The following is a 15,185-nucleotide window of genomic DNA, read 5'->3' as shown; positions in this document are numbered from 1 at the left end:
AAATGCCTATCTGAAAAATGCTGAAAAAGAAAATTAGAAGGGAAGAAGGGATGAAGAACATTGCTACATCGGACATTTTTACAGAGTTTGAGAAACGGTAGGGGTTGTAACTTTAATGGTTTTGATTTGCCTTATCCATTTCACTGTACAGAAGTTAATACAATTTCAAATTAATCGCCCAGCACTTCTTTAAAGTGGTATTTACAGCTTTTACATTTAAATGAATGCAAACAAAAGTATAATTTATGCTATAATAATGCCATATACAGTATCATTGTTTTAATTCTTTATAGAATTAAGCTAGCTGTGGCAAGTAGATAAAAACCCTTTGAATAGTGAACCATTGCCATAGTTTGTCTTGTCAAGGCTTCTGCTTCTAAGAATATTTATGATTTTACTGTTACTTGAAAACCATAAATGACACAGCATGCCAATGAGACACTTTCAATCTCAGTCTGGATATTTCCATCAAGAATTAGAGTATAATTCAGTCTCCATCCCTAGATAACCCCAGCCTTTCTCCTAATACTGTTAACAAAAGGGCTTAATGCTGGACTTCCTCCTGAGGAACAAATGCTATACCTTGTGCTAACCCCCATGACTTTGCTGAAACTGCACGGAATGAAAATGAATGCAGCATTTCATTGTGAATTAGGAAAGCACGAATCAGATCCTAAAGTACAGAGTGCAATGGCAGTTTTCTGGAGTGGCTGCTTGTCAAGTAGGTACTAGACTATGATGTACAACTCATTTGACAAACTGAGTGTCAGTGAAGTCACCTACCAGTGTCCTATGCTGCTACCAAAAGCATGTTGGCTGCTAAATGACTTTACATTCCCTTTTTCTTTTGCTACTGAGCTTATTTTAGAAAGGTTGTATATCAATCTGGAAAGTGCTGTGAACATGATGTTATCATAATGGTACCATATGCCAGTCGACTACTTACAAATCATCCATGCTTCCTTCGCTTGGTAGATTTTAAAAGCATGATAAAGGACTTGATTCTCCTCATGCTTACATTTGCTTTATATCAGCATACTTCCATGTTTTACACTGTTTAAAAAAAAAAAAAAAAAGGAGAGAAATCTGTAACAAAGCCTCTATTTTTCAAAGGTTCATAAAATAGCTGCGTCAAATCTTTCATTAGTTTGAAAAATCTTGTTTTTTGCTATTCAAGTATTTGTCTTAAAATCAGACCTAAGTATGAAAGATTCAAACCCTATAGAAAAAAAATAGAATTGGAACCTTTGGAAAATAGAATATGGTCCACAATTACTGTATCTAGCTGTACCGGCTGCAGAAATAGGTTGCATCCTCTAACTACAGATCTTTCTAGCTTTTGATTTTCCTTCCTGGTTTGGCCCTCTCAAGAGTCAACTTTAAATTCCAGTACTCCATCTCATAGTTTCTCTATAGCTTTTAGAGCTGTCAGCTTCCTTTCTTCCCATCTTCGTTCCACAAAAAACAGATTTTCATGTGTTCACAACACGCCATAAACTGAAACCTTGCAAAAAAACACCATACACCATAAGACTTGTGATAAAAAAGTGGGGTTAGCAAAAGTCTAGATCTTAACAAGGAATCCAAGAAAAACATCTAAGGAAAAAGTTTAGCTCCATATCCGGAACTTAAGAGAACCTGGGCAATATCTACACATATCTACCAGTGAAATAAAAAAAGGAAAAAAACTGCTCCTAGATCTCGTACTTGACCCACCTTTAAGCTGTCTTATTTTGGCAGTTCTCTGGTGCTTTTTTAATTCTTTAAAATGTTTTTCAGGGTGACTGTTAACGCGCATAAGATATGCTGGGTTGAAAACCCTTGCAAATGAAGTACGCAAAGCTATAGCACAGAACCACTTTCTCCACACTTCTAACCACCCAGCTACTCTGTCTTGCTCCTCTTCTAGACAGAGCATATCTCTAGCAGTGAATATGATTCAGCCTCAGGTCCATCCAGTCCTTAGCCTCTCTAGTCAGGCTGCTACTAGGGGAAATTCTCAGTGCCCGTTCTTACCGCAAAGAAAAAAAGTTAGGCCTACCAATTCTGGCCTTGTTTGCAATCCTGTACAAGTTGGATGTGCTCCACTTTCCTGCTGCATTTTTGTGAGCAGGCTAAGTGGTGACCTTCATCTTGCATCTCTTTCGCTCTCTCTCAGAGAAAAGCTTTCATACAAATTTCAGTACTTTCCCTTTAGAGAAACAGGCAGACAGGAAACTGCCTGGAGGGCTCAGCACTACTGTTCATATGCAAGTATTTGTAAGCACATGTATCCTAGAGATTTCCGGATTTGTCTTTGGACATTCTGGCTGAACTTAGATACCTTGAGCTGCAGCCTGTTCTCTTATGGCTACTGAGTCTGATCTTTATAAGGGCATGGAATACTGCCTCTTCGTGAATCTGATAAATAATCTTTGATTCCTAAGGTAACGATCACATTTTGTAAATTTTTTTTCAAAATTCTTCCCTTCTATATGCATACAGTAATCGGACATCACCCACAGGAATCACACTGAAGTATCATATAGCAGGATTCATCTAGAAATCTTTAAAATTGATTCTATTTGGGATTTGTCTCCTTTGAGAGTAGCTCTTTTAATTTTCTGTGAGCTTTTTCATCTCTCCCTCCTTACCACACAAAACTTCCTTACTGAGTTTTTCAATTGGTTTTGTGCAAAGAAAAGTGCCAATTGCTACAGTGGTACAGTCAGCCTGTACGGTACAGAACAATGAGGTTGAATTTTTTGTAAATCTTTTCCATTCACAACCCCTTCCAGGGGGTAACTCATTTATTCACAACGGTAATTTGTAACTATTCCCTTCATCTCAGGTTTTACATATTAGTCATTTTAGTAATATGCAAGACAGCCAGGGAAGGATTCAGTTGCCTAAACATGGACACCAAGTGCTATTTGGCAGGCTCTAGATTTACCAAGATACCTGCACAGGGCACCAGATACGACATGTGTCTTACAGGACAACTGAACACTGATGAAGTAGCAACTAGAGGACAGGCAGGATACCTTAGAGAACCTGAGATGATATTGAAGCCTGAATTCCACTTGGAACTACAGTGTGGTCCAAAGTCCTTCACTGTCAGCAGAGAGATTCCCAGTGACTTAGAGAGGCTTTGAATTAGACTAGATTCTGACTCTCATAGTCAGTCTCACACGGATATGCAAGGCAGAGAGGCGCAGTGCAAGTAACCACATGCCCACCAGCACAGTTCTGAAAGAGGCAACCAGAACTGAAATATTTGCATAAAATGACAATAAGAAAAAGGTGTATAAACAGGTAATTCAAACCCCAAGTGGTACAGATGGATAGTTTGTGGGAACCCCTCACACCCTCTCTCTGCACCTGAAAGCACATGAAGACCAATAGTAAGTGTACATGTTGCAACTCAAATGTAAAAACCACTGCAGGCACCATACTTCCACACTCCCCCAGGCCTGCAGCCCCCATGTTTCAAGAAAAAGAGCTTATAGCTTTTATATAAAGTAACTGTGAACTGTATAAACACTCCATTTAAATTTTTGCCCCAGAGATTTGCACGGCAGTTCCGCCAAAAGTAGTAATTACATAGAAGCCTTTTAGTATGCAATGGTATGCATCACTTTTCTTTTTAAGCTGAACAACCAAAGTAGTATCATAAATACAATATTTAAATAGTAGCTCAAACCGCATGGTTTTGAAAACAATAACCAAGCGCACGCTTTGTAGGAGCATGGAATTAGAAGTGATTTCACAGACACAGATAAAAGGTTCGCAAGAATTGCGATCACTGTGTAGAGAAATAGTTTGTACAGGCTGTACTTGAAGGTACATTCACTTTTCCAATATAATTGCCTGTTTTCAAAGATTTACAGTTTTGCTGTGTACATTTGCTTAAATATTAACTCTGCTGTCTAACATTAAAAGCATGATGGATTATTCAAACTAAAAATGGTTGAATGCCCCATTCATAGTAAATACATTCACTGACATGTAACTTCCTAGAAGAGAGTACTTGCCTCTATTTGGTACTTTTCACTGTTCATTTATACTTAATTGAAATAGTAAGATATCAAATTACTTCTTTTTCAATAATTAAAACCATAGGAGGAACACAATATATATTAAATATTGTATATTTTACCTTGGCCACCTTACTTTAAACTAAAATTATGAAATTTTGTAAAGCAGACGATCAGGTGACTAGAGGAGAATGATTACACAACAAAATTGTTTTGAAAATGGTTAGTTGCCACACGGCCAGAAGCATTTGAAACATAAAATGTTTACAATTCTGTAGCAGATTGACTTGGATGCTAGCAAGAGGCGGAAAGAAAACTAAGTTCAGCAGTTTGAACACTGAAAAAGTCTCCTGAGGTTGTTGCTGACAAATAAGAACTCATGAACTTTCATTAAGACTAATTTTGCCAACATATGTGATTATCCTTAAACACATGCCCTCATCATTATTCACTGGCCTAATGTAAAACCAATTCAGGTGCCTTATATTAACTTTAGCAGACTCTAGACCAGGTCCCATGAGGGTGAACTTACTCATAAGCTTTTTTAAGACCAGATTCTCAGTCTCTAAATGATTGCACAAAATCATAGCCTATGATGAGACTGGATTAGTTGGTTTATTCACCTTTCTTTAGCACTACTTTACTTTGCAAGGCAATACACCTAAAAGAATGCATCCATCAGACCTTACTCCGAGAAAGAAAATTTGTGGGATTTAATAACAGAGTAGACATACAAGAAAGGTCCAAACAGGCAGACAGAAAAGCGTTGTCTGTGCTCTGAGAGAAGTCTGACAGTACTAGAAGGATTTGGTTTCAGACTTGGATATCACAGAAGAAGCAGTGACAGAATTAGTTAGCCCCATAATGTGAAAGAAAGATCTAACATCCAACCGACTGACTGAAATTTCTATTACTAGCATACAGGACTGAGCATGACGGGGGTCTCCCCCATTTGACTGGATATGAAGGATAAGGGAGCTGCCAAATTCTAGTTAATTCATAATTAATATGCTATGTACTTATGTCCTAAAGCAGGAGGTCATAAAGATATGAACTGTAGACTTCCTTTTAGCAAACTCTGGACTTCCTTCCTGCTATGGGGTTAACCCCAACCCTTAACAGTATTTAATGATCACAGGCTTTATTTAAATCTCTAACCCCTATGACACTTTGAGAGATGGCTGCCCTGGTTTCACACAGTATTGATCCTCTGCCCAACTCTTAGGGCCAACCAGATGCCCAAGGTTTGCAGAAGAATATTAATAAGCACAGGCATTTGCACGCTGTGCTGTCACCTGAGGATCTCAGCTGAGCATTAAAGGATGCTGGCATCCCAACAGCCCCAAGCTTCCCCCAGGTTGTTAGGGTGCATCCGGCAGGGTGGCCAGAGTCCCTTCCAGGCAGCAGGCAGGAGGCAATGTTTGGCAGCAACGAGTAGCATCAGAGTAACTTCACCAGCTCCTCAGCCCAAGGGACCGAGGTGTCACCTCCACGCCGCGTCCTACCAGCTCCCTGCAGCCAGGAGCCCCGGGAACCCCGCTGCAGCAGTGCTGTGCCCGAGCAGGCGGGGGAGCGCTGCGGCACCGGGCGGCCAGGCGCCAGCCCGAGCACGGGGCACGCAGGGAGCAAATCTGCCTCCTGCAACCAGAAGAAAGTTCGTGCCGACCAGTTTACACCAGCAAAACGTGCGGTAGGGGTTTGACTTCTGAGGAAGCACTGGCAGAGGAGAGTCCTGACAAAGCCGTAAGACCTCCACCCTCCCCCCCACCCCATCTCTCCTAGATCAGCACTTCCAAAATCACCAACGAGAACCTAGAGAAGCTCAGGGAAAAGGGACAGAAAAGGGCAGCTGGGGAAGAGTTCCCCCTCCTCCAACTCGTCCTGGATGCCTGGGCAAGTCCAGGAGGAGCAGGGAAGGGGACTTTTCCCCCGCAGCCCGAGGGTGCCGAAGAAGCTCCTTGCCCCGCAGCAGCAGCACTGGGGGATGAACGGGCATGAGGGGCAGCTGCAGAGACACCACGACGCCCAGCCCCTGTCCCAACTCGCACCTACCTCGGCGGGCCCCAGGCCGGAGCCCCGCCGTCGGGGCCGGCTCCGCGGGCTGCAGCGGCGGCGGCAGCGCGGTGCTGCGGGCGGCGGCGGCCGGAGGCGGCGAGCGGCAGCCCGGGCGGCGGCGGCCCAGCCCGAGCCCGAGCCGCTCGCGTGGGGGCACCGCGCTGGTGCCGCTGCCCAGGACGGGGAGGCGATGCTGCTGCGGGGGACTCCGGGCGCCTCTTCGGCTCTGTTGGGAAAGTTGCCGCGGCCACACGACCCACCTTAAACCCGCCTCCCCGCAGGACCCGGGGGAGGGAGGAGGAGGAGGAGGAGGGAGGAGATGGGGGTGGGAGCACGGAGCCGTTCAGTCCCCAGCGCAGCACCTAGTCGCGGCAGCGGCCGCCGCTCCGGGACGCAGGGCTGGGCGCACTAGGGCAACCCCGGCCCCGCAGGCGCCGAGCTGGGGCGGCGTTGCGCCCGGCTCCGCTCCCCCCGGTCCCCGCATTTACAGGCGGTGCCACAGGGCCGGCTCCAGAGCGCAGAAACTTTCCCCTTTCCTGCGGGGCTGTGGCTGATTTTTGGCTTGCTCGTTTGGTGATGGCCGTTTTGGCATCTGGTTATTGATTTAACCGTTTGTTGTTTGGGGGAGGGGACCTTGTGCCGACGCCTTGGGTTTTGTGCGTGCGTGTGTCTTGGTTTTGCTTTTACCTTGTACGTACGATTCAATTAAAATACCTTAAACAGAATCAAGGGACCCAGAATCAGAACGACACCCCGGCATCCCAAGGTTGCAGCCTGAACCGTGCATGCGAGAATGAGGAAGCAAACTCTGTATCTGAGGCAGGAACACGGAGGCTCAGCGGAGGATAGGAAATGGAGAAAAGCAAGGCTCCATGCCTCCTGCAGCTGAAAGACTGACATCTCCAAAGCAGAGACTTATCCAGCTCCGCGGATGTGCTTAGCGGGAAAGCATGCAAACTTCTGGACCCATTTCAAGGTGCCTCGGTTTGCAACTACGCACGCACACAGTTGTAGGGGCAGGCAAACACACAGCTTTCTGCCTGCCTAACTAAAAGCAGCCCCTGGACAGAGAGAGGCTGGCTAGAGCTGAAACCAAGCAAGACTGAAGGGATGCTAATAGGCAGAGAAAAGCACGATGGAAAAATTTACCTCTTCTCTAGCATCCCCTACCGTCCAGAACATCTGCCCTTGTATTGTTAAATCGGCTGCACTGCTGGCGCTTTTTAGGGTGGCTCAGTGCCACTAAATGGCCAAAGAGGAATCGGGCAGGGAACAGATCGTGCCCCATGGTTGTAATTTTCCTCCTGAAAGAAGTATAAGAAGCATGATAAAATTTATTAGACCAAAATGTTTTTGAAAGGTGATTCAAACAGCTGCACTAACTTAGCTCTTAGCCAGCAATCCTATGCTTGTAAAGTGTTTTCAAGATTAAATGCACTGTTTAAGTGTTATGTACTATTACTTATTATTTTCTGATCAGAGAAATAATGTAGGGCCCGATTCTGATTTTTCATCATCTCAATATATAAGAAACATAAGATCAAGTCTCTCTTTGATAATGTAACAAAATTGCAAGTGAAACTTTTTTGTCATTGTAGCCACACAACCAATCCCCACATTGTATAATGTTTTATGTACATATGAGGCTGCCAAAAGTCTTTGTCCTGCACTGTTTCTTGGTAACACGGCAACACATGACTGTAGGTGATGGCAGAGGCTCAAAACAGATAAAGGTAGTTTTGGCCTGAGTTGGTACACTGTTTCCACCAGACACTCACTGCAATCTCCCAGCCTCCTGAGAAACTTCTCCATTCCCACTGCTTTCATGCCTCAAGGTCCCTAACCTTCCCCTTGCTGCTCCATCCCAGTTTGCAGCCTTCCCAAGATCTAGCATCAGCCACCTAAACTAAGAGAATGGGGCAGGGCAGATTACATGTGTACTGGCAATGACTGGTGGCTTCCTCACTTTCTTTTTGCAAACCCATACCCCTGCTTTCTCGTTAGCTCCAGAAGGCTATTTTTCTTCATCAGCTGTGGTTAAGGCAACCTGACCAGCATCTACAGCAGTATTGGTGCCTGAGGTGAATTCATTCCCATCTTTTTCTACCTAGTTTTAATTATTTTGACAAACATCCTAAGATGAGCATCAATAATAAATTAGCAATCATGTTTATTTATTAAATTATTTTCATTATTTAATAAAATTGAATATTGATTGAATTTGAACTTAATTTACTGAATAAAGGTAATTAGTTTTTGCTGTTTGTATAAGAATATTAAGAACACCAGTTGCTATATAGTCAGAACATTGTTTATGGCTCAGCACTGTCACCAGTTTCCAGCTGGGAAAATGTTTGGCTTCCCTGATCTTTCTTTTTGAAAGGAAAGATGCTGTCTGAAATGCATGGAGACAGAACCAGCCTACATAGCAAAAATTAGGCAAGCTTGCTTCTAGAAAAACTAATTTTTACACATTTTTTGACTTTCAGAGTTCTCTTTAAAGCTTTCCAAAGAAGTGCCCTGTAATACTGACTGCCTTGGATATCCCCCTCCCCCCCCAAAAAAAAATTACACGGTTCCATGAATGCCTAGAGATGTTTGAAATAAAGGGTTCAGTCCTGCTCTTGTTTCTCAAGTAAAATCCCATCCAGCTCAGTAATTTAATTTGGAATCAAAAGTGTAGTTCTAGTATTCTCTACAATACGGTTCTGTCTACTTGAAGGGTAGCAGACCTTAGTACATGCCAGTGAATCTGGCTATGGATTTGTTTTACATCTGAGGGTGACTAGTACAATACTCATTTATTATTAGTCTCTATTTAAATGGAAACCTCCTCTAAAAAGACATTTAGTAAAAAATAAACAGCATTGTATTGCATCACAATGATTCTACTTCAGTGGTTCTGTATTAAATATGCACAGTTTACAAATAAATATATAAGGAGATGTTCTGGCTTTTTTATTATTATTGTTGACTCAATGAGTCTAGCCTAGAGTTATAAACCTGTAAACTCAGCTTGAATCTTAAAGTTCAGCGAGTTTTTTCCACAAATCAGAATAAGTTATCAAAATTCAAGGACAAAATAAACTCAATTATTGTTGTACAACCAGAACGTGAAGAAATGATGTCTTTAGTTATTCCCGTGCAACCCTAGCACCAACGTGAAACCAAGGAAAGAATCTGAAAATAAAGCAAGAGTGCCTTAAAAAAGTGACTCTGCAACAGAAAACTGCTTAATAATTCTGCTGATAAAGCGTAAGCCAGAAAAGAATTCAGTTCCCTCTCCCACAGCACAGCTGGGGTGACAGGATTTTAAAGAGTATAGCTCTTTCACAAAAGTAGTCAGGTATGTCTTTCAGTACAAACAGGCAATGGAAGTTTGAAAACACTGAAGTCGCTGGGAATTTTGCCACTGACTTTTGGGGGAGACAGAATTTCACTCTGAGAGTACATCTGCTGAGTAAGAAGTTGCCATTTGCACATGCTTTCTTTTCAAAGTCAAATCAGCTTTCAAAAGCACTTTTTACTGCTTTTATTTGCTTGCTTCTACCTGTCCAATTCAAGACTAGCGCCTATCCATTTTTGCATTTTCCAGAAGGTATCTTCATTCTTATAGGGGGAATTGAGCCTGATAAAATAGAAGCGTACTGAATCATGTTATTATAGTTTGCAAAAGCATCAATTTCATCTCCCTAGAATTACTGCACATTTAATTTTAAAGCTCAAGAAATTAAACATGCATATTTGTTTCTGAAAGAACAAATTATTATTGAAAATGATGCTTGAAAAGAAAAACAAAGATTTTCAGATATAACATGAATTTCATCTTGTTTTTTTATAGAACCATTCAGGCTTTTAGTTTATGAATAATTCTGTTCCCTGCAATAATATGCTGTCTATGCAATCAGTGATGATAAATGGTACATAATTGTAAACTTGATATTGGTTTTCAATATTGGATTTATCATTCTGTCCTCTTAACACATATTAAATACTTTAAAGAATTTATTTGTTTGTTTGATTTATCTGTGATTTTTTCCAATATGTAAAATTTATTAGTTTTCTAGTTTTTGAGAATCTAAGAGTAGACAACATCATTAATAATACTGAATAACAGTGTTGGCCTCTTTTATGCCTGACTCCCTTCTACTAAAACAAAGTGTAGTTGTACGCACTGTAGAAAATATAGTCTTAACTGGAACAAATTCTGCATACTTTTTGTTTGATTTCCCTGATTTATCCGAGTAATGATTGCATTTATTCTGAATTTATTCTGGTTTGGAAAGGTAATTCTTGCATTCTCAGGAATAACACATCACTTGATTCTATGTCAGAAACCTTGACTAAGCTACAAAATTTTGAGAAGTACAATATCGTATCCAAAGGGTGAAAAAGCCCAAATATCCTTCACAGCTGGGGTCCATTCCAGGGATAACAGGGACAACAGTTTACTTTAGTTCAGATTATGGACCCAGTCTCCCAAATAAAAATGTAAATTCATATTGTCCCAGGACTGTTAGTAAACAGGTGGTGAAAATTAGAAAACATGAATCCTGCATAGCACTAGCAAAAGCATGCACAGTAGTTCCAGGAGCTATTCATCTAATTCAAATAGACATTAAGCATATAGGACCTGATTCAATCGTATAAATTGTTTTTCCATTAACATAGATGGACTTTGAATCTGGTCCCAACATACAATATGAAAAGCACTGAAAACAAGTACAAAGCGCTGAAAAAAGAACAGGCTAGTGATTAGGGATTTTGTTTAAATGTTGTGTAAATCTCATCCTATATGAGGTCAAATTCTGCTCTTAATCATGTGCATACGACCATCATTCTTAGCCACTGCTATTATTTACAGTCAAAGCATCTGCATTGGACCAGGACACAAAATTATGCTTTGTTTAGTGTGACGGGAATTTAAAAATAATAATAATAAAAAAGGGTTGGTAGAGCTGAAGAATGCAATTATGTAATGATGCAAATGGAAGAAATAGCATTAATTCAGCTGAATTATAGCTGATTACTTCCGGGAGAAATTTGATCTACTAATAAAAATAGCAAAAAGAAAGTCAGTCGTATGCAGCTATGATAAAGGTAACTGGGTAAAGACCTGTCTTTTACAAAACTTACTAGTGGAACTTGCTGCAGGATTGCTGTGACAAACAGCTTTGTTGTATAAAAAGATCAACTACTTGAATGAATCAGAATAACCTGAGAAGTTAAAATAGCTAGGGTAAATTACAGTCCTCAAGCTTCATAGGACAAATGGCACGCTATGTGGAGCCTAGAAAAACAGTTTCAGTATGTAATTCTATATGATACATATGGGATCCCCAAGTACATGTTGGCTATAGAAGAATGACATTCTGCCTTTTTATTTGAAGCCTTCAATTGAATATCCTTCTCTGATATTGGTATCAGAGAAGGATATCAAAATAGATTGACAATCATTCTAGAACAGCTAAATTCCAATTAACATTACTGAGAGTTAGACATGTGTACTAAGAGGAGAAGAGAGTCTCAAAATGAAAAAAAAATATGAAAAACAGCATATATAATGCATAATTAACAGCAATGTCATATAGGTCAACAGCCACTATCATCTTTCTAGTGAAAATTCCTGTGTGGATAGCCTTAAATATTTTTTGAATCAAGAAAACACATACAGCAACCCATTAGAAGCAAGAAACCCATTGCTTCTAACCAAATTTTCACCCTCAGCTTTTGAGTCTACCTGTCAGGTAGACTCAAAGACTGCAGACTCAGGTGTCTGCAGGACACTCCATTTAGTCCTGGCCAAGACAGAAACAAGAGTATAGAAGGAATCCAATTGATTCCCAACTTTACACCACCAAACAGGCGTCAAAAGGTTCGTTAAACATTCTCAGCTATGTTTGTAACTAGGTTAAGAGCTGCACAGATTATTACTAACCTCCCGAGCCTATCCACTCATTTGGATGGCCATTATTTAAAGGATAAAAAGCCTTGGACTAGATGTCCGCATTTAATTAAACTGAGTTGGACTGAACTAGGAACCTGCTGGCACTGATGCAATGCTACTACATTACTGTAAAACTGCAAGAAGTCTGTGAGAAGATGTAATATTAAGCAACTAGAATTTCTCCTTCACTGAAACCTAAAGGCTGGAACAGCCATCAGCAAGCACAGAGTAAAACAGGGGCATAAAATTGGCAACTAAAGAAGAATGGTAATTCAGTTCATCTGCCTACATAAATATAATGAGGTCCCCCAAAGTTCTGCTCCTTCACCCAGAAACCCAAGAGGCTGCTTTCCCTTAGAGAACTCCCTTCTAGAGAAGGTTGTCCAGAACTCCAAGCGCTAGCAAGAATAAAACAGATAAAGTTAAAATAAGGACTAAATCAGATAGAAATTATGTTATTGGCATGCTGGACTTTTATTTACACGCACTTCTGAATATGCTGGAGCAAATCTATCACAGAGCTCCGCCAGTTTCTTTCCAACAGCTGTCTCCAGATGGCCGTAACATTAAAGACAGAACTTACATCTGTATGAAATGCACTATTATGACAATGGGCATTATTTGCATGTACTGTGGAATGCAGATTGCCCTGCTATGTTTCTTTCAAAAGGAATTTTGAGTCCCACTGGTCTTGCATCCAGCGAGACAAAATGAAATAAGCTGTGAATTTATCTTTATGATAGATTTCTACTTGGATTTTTACAGTGAAGTTTTCAGAACAAGTTGAATGTGTTTCAGAACAATATGAATATTTGTTTAACTCTACCCCTTTTCTACATCCGTATTTATTTTTAGCCATTCCAATTTCTTTGCATTAAGGTAGCAGACAGAGTTCTTAATCAAGACCAAGACTTCATTTCGATTTCCTTACACTCAGAATAATATACAACCTCAGAAAAATAAGAAAAATAAGCAAGTAAGCAAGACCAAGACACAAAACAAAAGAAAAGGGACTGCCTACGTTTACGACGACAAGGCAGGGAATAAAACCTGGGAGTGCTGACCCTTAGTCCAAAACTGCCCACTGGACTTCTATATCTCAGTACTGTGAAGGTCTACTATCTTAATCTTCAATGGGCTTAGCGTGGGCCCTTAGGAAAGAGGGTATCTCAATTTTCAGCTGACCTGAGATATTTTGTTACTGCTTTTACTCATCATTGAAGAGATAAGCATCCTACAGAGCTATTCCATTTTGCATAGGACTTTATCCGGTTATAGTAAAAAATATATTTATATTGATTATAATAACTATTGAACTCAACCACGGGTTATTTCATGCCTCACTTTCCTACCCGCTAAAACGGAAATGGCGTTCTCTGTGTTGGTTAACGTTCATCTTTATATAGAACCTACGTTTATGTACTGCACTTGCTACAGATATGAAAATTATAATGGACAGTTTTTAAATTTTGGAATTTCAAGGAATTATGCTTACTGACATTCTAAATGCAAAAAGAAAACAAGCACGTTCTCATGGAAATTCCCACAAGTTTTGTTTTATTTCGCTTTTCAAATAAGATCTAAGAAAACTTGGCTGCAAATCATTCTTTTCATTTTCATCCAGCTCAGTATGCACTGGTAGAACTTAAAAAGTCAGTATCTGCCAAAAATTTATTCTTAAAACAACAGCATGCTGCAACGCATTTATTTCTGTGTTTTGCCACTTTATAAGGGGAAAAATATATTTCTAAGATATTTTTGGTAACACGTGACTAAGTAGCAAAATTAAAACTAGGAAATTAATACCTACATGGCATTTCAATCCCATCAACTCTAATCAACATAAATCCATTCTAATTAAAACCTGTAAATCCTAAGGATACCAAACAGATAGATAGCCCTGTATTATAGGGTGACAGCAACAAAACAGGCACCATACACAGAAATGGAGAATACAGAAATCTCTGAAGAGACATAGATGGAACAGTACTAAAGGAATTACTATATTTTTAAAATACCATCATCCTCCAAATAATCCCTAATTGGACAAAACAACAACAACAGCAACAAAAACAAGTTTTGTCCTTTAAACCTTAAAAAGCACTTTTACAAGTTAAATGAAGGACCTGAAGGAAGTGTATAACTTCACAAGCTGAAAAAGGTTACTAAGTTTATCACAATCATCAAACCAGAAATAGTACAGTGATGCAAAGCATGTTCTGATCAGCATGATGAATAACACACATCAGTTTCAATGAGAATAAAAGAAATTATGCAATTGCAGCAGAGCCTTTGTTTCAAAGTCAAAACATCCAAGTCTTGACTCTGTCTTTAGGATTTGATCAAAAGCCCACGAATATTAACAAGAATCTTTGCACTGACTCCCTTGGGCCTTACATATGCCCTTTTGTAGCAGTGGAAAGTTATTGTCCACTGGCAATTCTGTCTCATGAATCTTAAATCAATTCAGGAAGCTCCTTATCTCTCCTATATTCCATTCAATCTTGAATTTACAATTGCTATCAGCCTTTGAGAACAGAACTACGGATGTCCAATCTACCTAGTTCTAGTAAACTTCCTTACAGTGTATTGAGATCAGTGGTTACCCTCTTCTACTACTGCATTCTCAGGTAAAGAAAGGGATCAGAACCTTTATTGGATATCAGAACTCTTTTGGGATGTAGGTATCTGCAGCAGCTAATACTGATACCTTGGTGTTTAAGGGGGAGAAGCCATCTTCATCCAGTCCTAAATTAGCTCTCTAAAAAAGGCCTCTTTTGTCTACTGGAGGTTTTTATCCACAATGAGCAGAGAGTCAACAAATGCATTTGCTTGGCAGGCAGTGGCTGTTACTCTGCCAGTTAGCTCAACTGGAAACTAACAACCTGCAGACCTTCTGGGCAAGCAGTCTCTCTAAGCCAAGCAGATGAGACTGTAGTAAGGGCTGTAGTTCAGACAGTTGTTATTACTATATATTATCACAGACTTACTTATCCTAGCATTGCCCTGGAATTATGGCTACAGTACAGAATCACAGAAGTATAAGGCTGGAAGTACCAAAGAAATCAATATGTCTAGTTATTTTCAAAGTGTAACGTATGCAGTCACAGCAAATACTGTCTTTATCAAATTTTCAACAACTACTGATCCTAAGAGGTCTGGTGGTC

General features: G+C 40.3%; 1 protein-coding gene across 13 annotated transcripts in view; it reads right to left on the bottom strand.

Moving 5' to 3' along the window:
• The window catches only part of MEGF11 (multiple EGF like domains 11), a 279,056-nt gene extending 272,917 nt beyond the window's left edge, over nucleotides 1-6,139 (bottom strand). For 9 of the 13 annotated variants that reach the window (XM_068958588.1, XM_068958595.1, XM_068958597.1 and 6 more), the window contains exon 1: nucleotides 947-1,034. The gene's annotated coding sequence lies outside the window, so the exon portion shown is untranslated. Of the gene's footprint in view, nucleotides 1-946; nucleotides 1,035-6,068 lie in introns of those variants that run through there. The other 4 variants (XM_068958591.1, XM_068958594.1, XM_068958589.1 and 1 more) reach the window with 4 other exon arrangements.
• Nucleotides 6,140-15,185: the final 9,046 nt, after the last annotated feature.

Source organism: Struthio camelus, chromosome 12 (genome assembly GCF_040807025.1).
Source record: "Struthio camelus isolate bStrCam1 chromosome 12, bStrCam1.hap1, whole genome shotgun sequence".
Lineage (NCBI taxonomy): Eukaryota > Metazoa > Chordata > Aves > Struthioniformes > Struthionidae > Struthio > Struthio camelus.
The sequence above is the reverse complement of the archived record's forward strand: the minus strand, read 5'-3'. Positions and strand labels throughout refer to the sequence as shown.